Consider the following 15,043-nt stretch of genomic DNA (forward strand, 5'->3'; position numbering starts at 1 on the left):
TCAAAGTCCTATGATGATCGCATGAGGGCTGGTTCGAAGGCTAGGGCTGAAACGCGATATTGATGAGGCGCGCAAGGTTAAGTCACGGTTTGAGGGCTGCAAGGGTATAGCTTGTTAAGTTCATCCAGCAGGGTCCCATGGATTTGGTCATGGTCCTAGGATGGTCAGCTAGGGTCTTGTTGGGTCGGCCATGGGCTAGGGTCGAAGGAGCTATTGGTTGGTGCAAGCTACGGTTTCGAATAAGACAGTATAAAACTTCAGTGGCTGATCTAGGCTTGTTCAAGGATTTTAATTGGCTTTATTTGGGTTGTATAAGGTATGGCTAGGTGTTAACAAGTTATGGTTCAAGTTATGTTAAGTTTCGAGTCGATTCGGGTTAACAAGAAATAACTTCCATTAAGGAGTAGTGGAAATAACTTAAAGGTATATATATGTATGTATCCATTTCGGCCGAAGCAAGTTTTAAGAAGAAAAAAAAATTCTAGTATATTTTAAAAAATACGAGTAGTGAACGTTTCAATTCGTCTGTTCAACAGGTTTTTCAATTTGATGGATATGCTCCTGATATTCATATACCGTACCGGGCTTAACAAAGTGTTGTATTTCCCTTTGCACATGTTAATTTTCGGTTTGGTACTTTGTTATGTAGTACTTTAATTTTTATTTAAATTGAGAGCAGTCTTGTCTCCGGATAATTTTTGTAACTCTTGCTTTTTCACTAGACTAACTGATGACTTGTTCTAGAGCTTGACTTTTCCCAGTTAGGCTCAGTATACTTGTCAAGCATTACTGATTTCTTAGCATTGACTTCCTCGAATGATTGAAAAAGTCCTTTTTACACATTTATCATACCATGTAATGTTGTGATTAAATCATCTAGTGTAAAATCAACTAAAATCGAATACCTCTTTACTGGTAGATTCTTTTTCAACATCAGTAATGAGGCACTGAAATTCTTCTACATCACTCCTACTGATTGAACTCTCTGGCTTAGATGATTTAGAATCGGAATCTGCCTACTTAGCCATACTGTTATCGACCTCTAGATCTTTCTGGTTATGTTTTTTTCTTGAATTATCTCTTTTCATATTTAGATCTTTTCTTCTTGACAAAGGACCGTATATCCTTATCATGTGATCTATGATCATCTCTCTCGGTCTTTGGGCAGAGTCAGCTATGAAATGACCAACATTTCCACAATTGAAACATCAGTTGTCTCCATTAGAAGAATCTTTTTTGTGATGCAATATTCTGCGAGAGCTTTGAAATTTCCCTTGATTTTCCTCTGAAATTTGTCAAACTTCTTCACAAACAGTGAGAAGACATCTTCACTAAACTGTTGTAGCAGCCAAGGATTTTGTCAGTTGGGTGGTAGACCGTTCACCATTTCTTGATTCTAATTCAAAATCATAAACCTTGATATCAGCGAATAGATCATATAGTTCCAGTTTGTTTATATCTTTAGATTCTCGTATTTCCATGATTTTGAAATTTCATTCCCTTGGAAGTCTTCTCATCACTTTCAAAACAAGTTCTCGATTGTTGTATACTTTTCCAAGCACACTTAGCTCAATTACAATGCTACTGACTCTTTCAAGTCTGACATAGACTCTCCAGACTTCATCTTGATGTTATCAAACTTTTCTATCGCGATAGATAATTTATTCTCTTTAGTTTTAACATTGCCCTTACATAGTTGAATCGACTTATCCCACATTTCTTTGGCAGATTTGCACATCTTGATCTTTCTTAATGTATATTTGTCCAAAGTTTTGTACAGTATGTCTTTAGCCACAATGTCCAAGTTTGCTTATTTTTTATCCTCACTCGTCCATTCAGCTTTGAGCTTTCCAATCATCTGAGATGCATGATCAATAACCGCAACAGTTGTATTATCCTTCATTATAGTCATTCTGCAGCTAGATGAGCCTACTTTCTGATTTTCCAGTAATCAAAATCCTCTTTGGAGAACATGAGAATCTTACTTAGTGAAGTCATTAAATAGACAGTATTCAGAAATGAGAATTAGCCTCGCTCTGATATCACTTATTAGGGTCGAGTGATTGGTTAGAAGGGAGGATGAATAAAAAAATCACTATATCCGTTTCAAATATGATAGTAGTTAATCTCATCTTCTTCATTTCACTGGGGCTATTGACAATTTGTATATTGTAGGCAGTGCTCGCACATTTCTGACAATTCAAATATTATTTACGGAAGACTTTATCCAATAATTCAGCTTTGTAACTCTGAGTAGTCTAATTGATGCTTCAGAGAATGTTTCTTCAGTTAACTCAATTATATTTTATGACCAGTTGGTCTTCAAATGTCAGTTCGGTATACTTAGATATCAGTTAAGTTCTAAAGGGATTTATCTTACAAAACTTTCAGTTTAACTCACGTTCAATTTAGCTCATTATCAATTTACTTTGGTTCAATTTGTTAAATCATCAAAACTCAGTTGATCCAACAAACACCTTTATGCCATTCTTACAAATTTTCTAACTCATAATCTTAGTTTTATCTACAAATTTGATCCGATTCACTTCCCAGCATTACCCCAAAGAAAACGGTTTCTGACCTTTTATTATTATTTTTGTAAGATTTTTTTTAAAACCGAGTCTGTAATGTATAAAAATATTGTTGATTTTTTGTATAGAATAACACCACAAATTATATTGAACTTCTTACAGAAGCAAATGCGCAAGGCTCAGTAATGTTCCTGTTCATTGAGAACAAAAATATGAACCGGGACTAAGAAATATGAATCCTCTCTCAACTGAAATAAATCTCACATTTTTATACACAATGTCGCCTCTTACGTAGTTAAAATTATAGTTTATTTTAGTCTCATTGGCTCGCCATTCATAGTCACTCAACTGTAATGCTAAAATTATGGGATACTTCCATACTATTAGTTGGTAAAATTTTCTCCTTCCCAATGTGACTCTGCCTCATTGCATCATCAGGGCACTTGTATTTTGACAAAGAAGCAAGTTCGTGCACCGAATCCGCAATCTGGGACGTGCAACAGACGATTTCTATGAGTAGTGAAGCAACAGTTACTGCAGGGATTATGTCAACAAGATCTGAGTCAGGCCAAAGGCTGGTTTTGAATAAAGATTTCAAATTCGTCGGACGCGTTTTTCGCATTAGATATGTGCGCATCAGCTGGAGTTGCCCGAGTCATTTTCTTGATTGCAGCTGATAGCTCTATTAGCGCACTACTGCATTCTGTGCTCATTTTCGTGCACAATTCCTGTATCTTTGCTCGGATTTCCATTGGTGTCTGCAGCAAAACAACTTCTTTGAAAAATTAAAGAGTATATCTAGAATAAGATCGATATTATGAAGAAAAATATCCATATATTCTATGGCTGAACCACATAAATCATGTTGCTTTATATGCTGATTATAGAAAATCACAAAAATGATAGTTTACCTGCATCTCTGAGTTCAGATAGCCACTTAATGCTTCGATTCTGTATGCACATTCTCGTGTAACTGCACCAATCTTCAGGTATTGATCCCATGGTTGGCGGTATCTAAATTTACCATGCCTCGGCTCCCATTTTGCAAAATTTACCTGCAGTTACAGAAACTCACTAAAGTTAACCAGTGATCACTCTATGGTTTCATCAAAATTCAAAAAGGATCGACTTTTTCTATCGTTTCCTTCGATAGAATTCAGATATAAATAGAGCATAAAAATCCCATTTGTATTAAGAACAATCTCGATTCTTGTGTTAAATCAACCTGTATAACTCACCAATGATTCCTCGGTGCCTTTAGAATTCAGAACAGACTTATACTCAGCAAGTGATGTCTTCTTTTGTTCCTTTCTTTCCAACGACTTGAAGTATTCACCTGCAAACCCTGTGATTCCATTCAGGTTCAAAGATCAATCATTCCAGCTCCAAAACAAGGATGAAACAATGATATCAATAGACAAACAGATTGTGCAGAAAAGAAAATGGAAAAAAAGAAAAGAGAAGGAAAAAAAGGCACCTTCCAAGAAAATCCCAAGCTTTTCGATATTAGCAGCAGTGAGATTATGGAGATCTTCACCAGCCCAAATTGGCCTTATAAATGCACAAATAAAAACTGAAGCAGCACCGCCAATCAACACCTGTGGATAGCCTAATATATGCTATATCTAATACTTCATCGTCCCGGTATCCCGAAACACATATCAGACTGACTGTGAGGATGAAAATCATTAACCCGTAATCAAATCTTGGCTTCAACTTAGGATGAAATCTCATAAATGTCACCACAGCAGCTGCACGATAAACAAACGAATTCATGAAATGAACATTCGATTCAAAAACTCGAAAGTCGCTAGATTTGGGGGCCGAATTTACCTATCAATAAGACAGAGAGACCTAGGAAAATAGGCTCTACTTTGTCCCCTGAAAAAGATGCTAATCTATGTGCTCCCACCCCTAATGAACCACCTAGAAGTGTTGCAATCCCTCTGTTCACCACTTTTCCAAGTGTTGCACCTGATATTCAATCACACAAAAGTTTGTCAGATATCAAATGCGTAAGCAAGAACAAGATTTCAATAAAAAAACAAGAGCAAATTCAGGAAGCCAACAACTAATGTTGTTCAAAACTATACAGAACAAATATTATACGTAAAAAGTTGATTGAATATTATATAAGTTTTAAAAACTTACCCACTGAAAATTCAAAGACAACAACAACAGTTATGACTGCCCACATAGCAGAAACACCGAAGCCATCGTATATTGGATCATCAAAATAATAAAATAAAGATACTAAAATTATTGCCAATCCCACTTTAAATGAGTGAACGACCCTTCTGGGATCGTCCTCCGCCAGTTTCTTGGCTTCTTTCGCGGCATAGATCACCGCATTAACGGGCTTATTTATCAAACCCTTTACCAAATTCCATGTATTTTTTATAAATCCAGCGTTTTCTTGATTTTCAGAGACCATTTTCATGGAAAATCTCTTGTTTAATGTTTGCCTAAACCCCAGCTGGAAGTGAGTGGGATGGAAGATCCTTGGGATATTTATAAGTGGGAAAAGGCGCAAAATCACAGTTTTTTTTTTTGGTACGTTGGCCCTATGTGGTCGTGCTACCTGGAAAATTCACCACCATAAATAAGACTTTTTGTAAATATTTAAACAGATATATATATATATATATATATCTATATATATATATATATATATATATATTGATTGTTTTTCTGTTTTTAGAATAATATTGATATATAAATTTAGTGCAACTTTTCGCCGCATGAAAACTTTATACTATAAAACATATTAAATGTTTCTGAATTAGCCGTGTAAGCATATGGGAATTATGGTAACTAAGTTCACTCCTGAACATGTCTGTAGAACCGACTGTTCCCATTTCAATAAAAGATGGAACCAAAGCTGAACACCTTATTCCGGTTTTTGATTGTTTTGGAATAAATTTTAATTGGTCAAGAAAAAATTAATGAGTATACAAGTGGTGAGATAATAAAACTATCTCAATTTTTGTTTAATTATAATTCTTTTTGATAGTTATGTTACAAAATATTATGAATATTTGGTTTTTTTACTAAAAAAAAACAATCTAAATTAACTTTTCTGTCTGTGTAATTTACAAGAACTTAAAATTTGAAATTATTCTATGGTTGTGGTTATGGTTCCACATCCATATAATATCGTATTTTAAAAACCAAAAACCGAACCGTACGTACGAACTCGATTCTAGTTTTAGAAAAATAGCTCTACACGGTTCTGCATTTGAACGATGGGATTATGCGAACCATCTGTGTACATCGAAGATGGCAACTGGACATGGCTGCCTACCTACTTTTGACTAGCTAGAGCAATATGGTTCACAATTAAATGTGATTTTGAAATTGAAAATACATATATAATTTTCTAAAACTATTATTGGATCCAGATAAAGTTTAACTTCACATGTCCTGTGCACAAAGTTAGCTGCTCCATCATATCCCGATCCAATGTTCCATTCATCTATCTAAATAAACTAAATGCATGTAATATATAACAGTTCATTGTTCATCAAAACATAAAATATAATACAAATTAAACAAGATCATGGATTTGAGTTTAACTCCACGACGTACAAAAGCTAGTTCAAGATGGATATTGAGAGTTCAAGTTCATATATACAACTCCCAAGAACTTAATTCAACCGATGTGAGACATCTAACAAAACCACCTTCAAATCCTGAAATAAACAACTGGGATGAAGTTTACAAGAGATTAATGAGTGACTTATAAGAGCCCAGATTCACCATTATGTTTGCACTAACTCGTGTTCACTATTATGTATTGGACTGCTCTTATGGGCCACTCATGACTATTGTCTTGTAAAATTTATACTCCAATAGTTTCATTACTGGGCGTAAAGAGGTGTGTTTGATGTGCACACCGGTTGGATTAAGTTCTTGATATTTGTATATTTGAACTTGAATTATTTTCCTCATTGAACTAGATTTTGGGATAGAGTCAAGTCCAGGCCTTGTTTCCAGTGTCTAGCTACTCCTCATGATCAGACAATTGCCCACACCCTACCCTCTGACATTTTTTCGACTGACAACTCATATTGCTTCTACTCTTGTCATATAGTCCCACGTGTGTTGATTGATATAGTAATGATTTCGAGGCATGGTGATCCATACTTGTAGTCCCAAAGTCTCGGGCAGTGGTCATGATGTGAAGATTCAGACATGGTCCGAAATTCATTATTATAGCCTCTTTACATAGCCCAGTATAGTCTGGGAGCCCAAGCTTGTATGAGTATGTGGTTGTCTAATAGACTTCCCTAGTTGTTGCATTACCGGAGATGGTTTACATAAAATCTCTTTCTGTACCCAGGTTGTTTCTCCCCCTATAGCTCAAGGCCTCTGATCTCATTACTCTGCCAGAGTCTGAGGATTACCCAGGCTCTTTCTGGGGCATCACCACTCTCACCTTATATATTTAAGTTAGAAACCTACTTGCGAGCCTGAATGGTCAGATTGGACATGGGTGGGCGATCAATTATTTTTTGAATTTTAGGCATGTTAGGGCCGATGGAAATTTTGAAGGTAAATAGATATGAGAGTTTGTTTATGGAATTTTGAAGGCAAAGATTCTACGTTTTATTTTTTTGTTTCCAAAGTAATTCAACTAGAATATTTGATTGGTATAACTGTTTATACAAACTCACTTCAGCTCGATTCACTAACCATATTCAGTTGAAAATCCTAGCAACTATTCAATCAACTCAATTTGTTCAAAAAAACTTTTTAGACAGTTACAATGATTCTCACAGTATAATACATCTCGTGTAAACAATTGATAACTGATAATAAAATGATGAATTGAATAAATCTTAAACAATTTGATAGAACTTTTTAGCTTGTGTAGATTATCCTAAATTAAGACTTTAAGTGATTTTGATAATTTAGAAATTCATGAAAACGAACGAGATTCAGAGAAGAAAATGTTTTAAATCTTTCTGGTGCATTTATATTATATATATATATATATATATATATAGATGATGATCTAACGTTCGTAAATATTGACGGTACTCAGAATCATACCGGATGCTCGAAAACCTTGCGTAGGATGTCAGGTGTCCTTTTCTCCTTTATAGATATAGTACTAGACAACTAGATTATTTTGGACACTAGCTTAATGCGGCAACCAACATATTTATTCTATTAGAGACATATATTATATGTCCTTGCTTATCGAATTCAAAGTAAATTAAGAGAGAATTGTCAGTTGTACTCAGAGAATGCCTTCAAATCAATTGATGGTCAGCTCGGAAAAATTCGGCTCAGTTCTTGTTAGTATTGTTATGTTGCAAGCTCTCAAATCAGTCTTTCGGATCAGCGTGATTGCTCTTTTCTTATTTTTCTGAATTAGTATTTATATATACTTGACTATTGAATAAGATCGGATCGACAACATTGTGTTATAAGTATAGCAGATTATTTATTGGTGGATCAATGCAGAATAGTGTTCCCATTATAATACTTCGGATCAAATAAGTTCCTTGAGGGATCTGCGTTTATCGATTCAATTAAGTAAGATCAGTTCAAATCAAAAAAAATTAAGTCCAATTTTATCTTAAAGAATTTTCCCTTTTTGGTGATGTCAAAATTGATCAGAAATGCAAGTATTGAAAAAAACTGAATTTTTATAAATGAATTGGAAAAAAGTAAGATTTTTCAATCGAATATATATAAAACAAATAAAATATATCTTCTGAATGGTAGATATGAGGAATTTCTTGGTCTAAATCCAATACTAGAACTACTATGACCACCACCTGAACTTCCATGACCACCATTACCAGGTGATTTCTTGTGCTAAGAGGAGGAAGGCCAAGTAGATGACTCGGGTTTATCTTTCGGATTTTCTGTAAATTTGACAAAGACTGATGCTCAATGTTCATATTGTAGAGGATCTGATTGTCAATAGAAGCATCACCTTGTTTTGAATCCTGGTTATTTGGAAAAGAGTTAACTGGAGAAGTACGAGTCATTTAAATTTCAAACATGTTCTATTCCGAGCTTACATGTCAACGCGGATAACCTCAAATTGTTGTTCAGAAGTGATCTATAGACCAGTCTGCTCATCAGCTTCAGCTTGAATCTCGTGTGGGGTGGGCAGAGGAATTGCTTGAAATAACTGTAGATAAGGTCATCAATGGAGGGTATAGGTGGCGGAAAATAAATGATATAATGGTCTGGTTTCTGATTTGGTGGCGGAACAAGCGAATATGGCTCAAGATTAAACTCTATTGTTTCGTCTTGATGGAGATGAGTGGAGATAGTGATCAATTTGTTGGAACTTTACAAGTTCACAATCTTGATTTTGATGTTAACAGAACTTATTATTTTGTTGCTAACAATCTACCTTAGTGCGCAGACAGCTAAAACTGAACTAATCAGATTATGAAGCCACAGCTGAAGCTATCGGAGATGCCAACTGGTTGCCGAGACTAAATCAGTCTAACTGGTTCTTCAAACAAGCAGTTCAGTTGATTGCCCAAATTGATAGGTAATTTAACAGGAAGACCTCAAAATCCTGGCCAGCCGATAACATGTCCAACTGACGAAGAGCCTAACTGACCAGTTCAACTGAAGGCATGAAATCAGTTCAACTGACGAGTCAACTGATTTCACGAGCCCAAATGAAGATCAATTCAGCTGACCAGATCAAAACATCAGTCGGAATCATTCAGTTGCAGATCTAGAAAAGCTTTCGAAAGTGGATTCCAGCCATGCGAGAAGGTACAAGTCAGTGTCCAGTCAAAGGACAATAATGGACGTTGCACCAGAGCATTAAAGACAAAACGCTTCATAAGGGCAGTGTAGTGACCCGTTCCAGAATCACCTACTAATCAAGAACTAAGCATGCAATCAACCTAATTAACAATAATCAGAGATAACAGCGGAAAAGTCAACAAAATAATGGTTATACAACCCAATCGAAGTCTAGAATAACTCAAAATAAAATACCCAATACAACCATATCGAATCAAAACAATACCGATAAACTAAACCAACCAGCTACTCAACGTCCTCCTCCTGCTCCTCCTGAGCTGTCCAACCTGAGGCCTGCCCCGTGGGAATGGGGTGTCCAAGATAAACAAAACCGAGGACGTGAGCGATAAGAACGCCCAGTACAAAAGTATGAGTATACAGACCTATATGAAATGCACATGCTATGATCATGATACCGGGGTAGTCAAGAAACAGGAGTCACAAAAGGATCTCAACAATGCTCAGTCTAGAGGCGCCAAGTGGATAGTGCCGCGCGGTCCAACCTCTGGGTCACTGCATCCACTACAAGACAGACGTGGACCTAAAATGTCCCGGACCACCGAAGCCCTCCCGACCCGTCGGCCACTGTGTACTCTCGGTGTCCATGCGTCCACAAGACAGGGCTGAGCGGCCCCAAGATATAGCTTATCTCGAAAGAGATACAGCTCAACAGTAAAGGCTATCTCGAAGAAGATACGGCTCAACATGAAATGCAACGTGCAGTAATAAACGTGACATAATAGCATGCATCATATGACATATATCAATGCACCACATAATCATGCAACACATATAAGAATGTATACTCAACCAGGATATCTCGGATAGTACTTTCGTACCTCTATCACAGCAATCCTAATCCACTGGAACCACCAGACAACAGGTCTAATCCAAGCCTATTCATCAAGTGAAAACCATCACTAAACTTATCTACCAGACTTAACGAGATAATCCTGAGATAAATACTGATAAAATTCCAAACCTTCGTCCGTCGCTAGCCCGCTGATGCCGCTAGCTCCCAACTAGAGCACAGCTCTGCTACAAGACCAGCAGCTCCCCGCTAGTGCCCAAATCTCGGAACAAGACTAGAACCTGTCAGAAACGACTGAAATGCTATGGAATTCTCTGAATTGGCGAGTCAAAATGAGGAAATCCGACCACTATTTATAGGCCATGTTCGGATCCTCCGAACACCACTTCGGAACGTCCGAACGCTACGTGTCCATTGGCTCTTGACAGCTCATGATCGGATCCTCCGATCATACACTTCGGACCGTCCGAACATGCACGTGTCCAGCTGCTCTTGACACCTCATGATCGGATCCATCGAACCCACTTCGGACCTTCCGAACTCTTCGGTGCTTCCGAACCATCTTCGGTCCGTCCGATCATGACTCGGTCAAAATTACACATTAAACCTTCTTAATCACCATTACTCCGTTAATTACCCAATTTGGAATTCGGGCTACTACATTCTCCCCCCCTTAAAAAGATTTCGTCCTCGAAATCAGGCTTAGAGAATGAACAAAACGAAACAACTCTCCATGCGCTCTAACCAATCCTCCGCATCATCGGGAGTCTCACCGCCAACTAAAGGCTTAGGCCCCATCTGCATGAAACGATGCATATCGAAACGCCTAGGACCATCCCGACGATGACGATGCTCACGATGACGTCTACGATCGTCCTGGTCACCCCAACGACCTACACTTCCCTGACTACTCTCATCACCAAAGTGGTCAGCCATCGCTACAACATAGAATAGGGTAAAATGGTCAACGAAAATCCCAAAACAGAAATCTATATCCCAAAATCATACGCATGCTCTGATACCATAAATGTAGTGACCCGTTCCAGAATCACCTACTAATCAAGAACTAAGCATGCAATCAACCTAATTAACAATAATCAGAGATAACAGCGGAAAAGTCAACAAAATAATGGTTATACAACCCAATCGAAGTCTAGAATAACTCAAAATAAAATACCCAATACAACCATATCGAATCAAAACAATACCGATAAACTAAACCAACCAGCTACTCAACGTCCTCCTCCTGCTCCTCCTGAGCTGTCCAACCTGAGGCCTGCCCCGTGGGAATGGGGTGTCCAAGATAAACAAAACCGAGGACGTGAGCGATAAGAACGCCCAGTACAAAAGTATGAGTATACAGACCTATATGAAATGCACATGCTATGATCATGATACCGGGGTAGTCAAGAAACAGGAGTCACAAAAGGATCTCAACAATGCTCAGTCTAGAGGCGCCAAGTGGATAGTGCCGCGCGGTCCAACCTCTGGGTCACTGCATCCACTACAAGACAGACGTGGACCTAAAATGTCCCGGACCACCGAAGCCCTCCCGACCCGTCGGCCACTGTGTACTCTCGGTGTCCATGCGTCCACAAGACAGGGCTGAGCGGCCCCAAGATATAGCTTATCTCGAAAGAGATACAGCTCAACAGTAAAGGCTATCTCGAAGAAGATACGGCTCAACATGAAATGCAACGTGCAGTAATAAACGTGACATAATAGCATGCATCATATGACATATATCAATGCACCACATAATCATGCAACACATATAAGAATGTATACTCAACCAGGATATCTCGGATAGTACTTTCGTACCTCTATCACAGCAATCCTAATCCACTGGAACCACCAGACAACAGGTCTAATCCAAGCCTATTCATCAAGTGAAAACCATCACTAAACTTATCTACCAGACTTAACGAGATAATCCTGAGATAAATACTGATAAAATTCCAAACCTTCGTCCGTCGCTAGCCCGCTGATGCCGCTAGCTCCCAACTAGAGCACAGCTCTGCTACAAGACCAGCAGCTCCCCGCTAGTGCCCAAATCTCGGAACAAGACTAGAACCTGTCAGAAACGACTGAAATGCTATGGAATTCTCTGAATTGGCGAGTCAAAATGAGGAAATCCGACCACTATTTATAGGCCATGTTCGGATCCTCCGAACACCACTTCGGAACGTCCGAACGCTACGTGTCCATTGGCTCTTGACAGTCAACGGATCTCGACAACATTCAGGAGTCCAAATGACGAAGTCCAGCTGCCAGACAACATGTCATGACGGATCCATGACCATTCGGACCTTCAGAACTCTTCGGTGATTCCGACCAACTCCGTCCGATCATACAGTCATCACATTAACCTTCTTAATCACCATTCCACCTCCGTTAAGCCAATTGAATCGTGCCTACAGGCAGTCAAAAAGACGAGACACAAAGTCCAAAAAGCCGATTCAAATGCAACGGAATACAATTAATAAGTCCCACTGTACGATCAGCCTTTCCCGCCTATATAAAGAGAAGATCAATGAAGACTCAACAACACAACTCAAGAGATAAAAGAAAAGGGCACGCTTAAAAGTCATATTAGCTTGAGAGAAGCATTCAGCCCAGTCGAGGGAACTTTTCACAGATATATCAGCTTAGATTAGAAGCATATTTCCCTCAAAGTGTGATGACATCCTTGTTCAGTTCTCACATACACAAACACTCTCAACCACCCAAATACAGTCTTGCACAAAGACGTTAAACTTGTGTATGTAGTCTTTCTCACATAGACATTAAAGATGTGTTGATTGGAAGGTGCTGCCTTCAGTCTAAGTCTAGGAGTTCAGTTAAGGCAGTGGTTAAGTCCTAGCTGAGTGGGTTTGTACAAAGAGTTATATAAATCAAAGTATTCTAGTGGATCATACCGAGGTGGTAGAAGGGGTGACGTAGGAACAGTTAAAGTCTCCGAACATCCATAAACATATCTTGTGTATTTAATTGTTTAACTATTTTTTTCAAATTGTTTAGATCAGTTGAAGTATTCGTCAGTTCAGTTGTCATCATAATTGAACTGAAGAATGAAAAAACTAATATGTCTTCTTTCAGTTAGTCAGTTTACATAAGTTAAAATGTTTTCTAACATATCAGTATTCTTCACGAAGGATTACTTCGAGTTTCTTCCGCTGGTTTTAACCAAACTCGATTTAATTTATCTGACAATGAAGAAACTATACCAGCAAGATTGGACTTGATCTCCTGAATTTCTTCGATCAAGGATTCATTCGATGTTGAGATGCCAGGAGACATAGCTTCAGAAGTTGATGGTTCCTATTCTCTGTATTGTTGATCGAAGATGTTCAGTGCCCTGTCAGTTGTATCTGTTTCAAGTGTCACCATTTATGAATTCTGTTTTGGTAAGGCTTCCTGTTGAAGCTGTTGAGGGGAATGAAGATTTGGATCAACAGATGGCTCTTCAGTTTTTTGATCAGCTTAAATAGTAGATGGTTGTTCAGTTAGTTGCGCAGCTGATGCACAAACTGGTTCTTCAGTTGGTTGAAAAACTGAATCTTCGACTGGCTCTTCAGCTGGAAATTCTTCAGTTTCTTCAAAAATAGCCTGTTCGGCTGGTTCTTCAGCTTGATTGACTGGTTCTTCAATAATAACAGTCGAATCATCTGGTTCTTCAGTTTCCAAAATTTTTTTCGACTGTTGTAATAGTATCTAGCTGGATATCAGTGGTTACTGATTTGAACACTTCGTCAAGATTTGCAGTGATAACTCAGCATCAGAATAAAGTACAAGTTCTGCAGTTGAAGATGGAGGAGCAGATGATAATTGTTGAACATGCTCTGAAGTAGAAGCAGCTGCTTGCTTGCAAGACTCAATAACTGGTTCTTTGGATTGCTCCTGTTGTTGAGCTGATTGTTCAGCCGGCTATTCAGTTGAGAGATTTTGAGAGTCTGATGGCAGAGTCAGCTCTTGGTCCATTTCCCATTGTTTGATTTCCAACTGGAGCGATAGAAGATCCGAGTCCAGTTGGTCATAAACAGATTTATCATTGAATGTTGTTGAACTGGTAGGATCAAAATTGAGTCGCAACTGACTGAGCATTTTCTGTAACTTCTTCTCGCGCACCTGGTCGATGAAATATTTCTTCCGCTCTAGAGCTTGAAAAATTGAAGAATCTTTGACCATTTTAAGCACAACTTTCTCTAGTTTTATAAATTTCTCCAGAACTGATTTCTTCTGAATCTGCGTAGCATAAAAATTCAGTTCTGAATATAAGCCATTCATTGTAGGCTTTCATCTTTGTGAATGAAAACTCATTGATCTCTTTCCAAATCAGATCAATATGAGTTTGAATTGGGTTTGTGGGCCTAGGCTCTTCTAGCATTTTTCCTTTGTCTTTTGAATTAGTTAGGGCATGAGATATGCTTAGCCCTGAATTTGTTGCATAAATTCTTTCTCTGATCACTACTCTTTTTGGTCTTGCGATTGGTAGAGGAGTGCGACCATTAATGGTGATTAATGGAGCCTTGGCCCCAGACAAAAATTTCTCAGGAGACATGTCCAATTTTTTCTTTGGCGGTTGGACATTCTTAGCATTGAAAACATTATACTTCGATGATTTCTCAGCATCATGACCCACCAACTCTTCATCTTCAGTAGATAGCTGAGTTTCACAGCAAATCCCCTGAATTGCTTGGTCGATTGAAACATATTTTTCAAGATGTTGAAAATAATGTTCTTCCAGTTCATCTTCCTGTCAGCCACGATAGCAGTTATGGCTTGGAATTTCTCCAGAGTTAGGGCAGCAAAGGATCCTACCTTCGCTAAGAGCTTTTTTGCTACAATATCAGCCAGTAACTGTACCTCTGGCTTCAACTCCTTCTTGGGATCATAAACTTTGATCTTCCGA

General features: G+C 38.1%; 1 pseudogene; it reads right to left on the bottom strand.

Moving 5' to 3' along the window:
- Nucleotides 1-2,710: 2,710 nt before the first annotated feature.
- Nucleotides 2,711-4,997, bottom strand: LOC140833428 (aluminum-activated malate transporter 2-like; annotated as a pseudogene).
- Nucleotides 4,998-15,043: the final 10,046 nt, after the last annotated feature.

The sequence above is a fragment of the Primulina eburnea genome, chromosome 6, assembly GCF_022965805.1.
Source record: "Primulina eburnea isolate SZY01 chromosome 6, ASM2296580v1, whole genome shotgun sequence".
Taxonomy (NCBI): domain Eukaryota; kingdom Viridiplantae; phylum Streptophyta; class Magnoliopsida; order Lamiales; family Gesneriaceae; genus Primulina; species Primulina eburnea.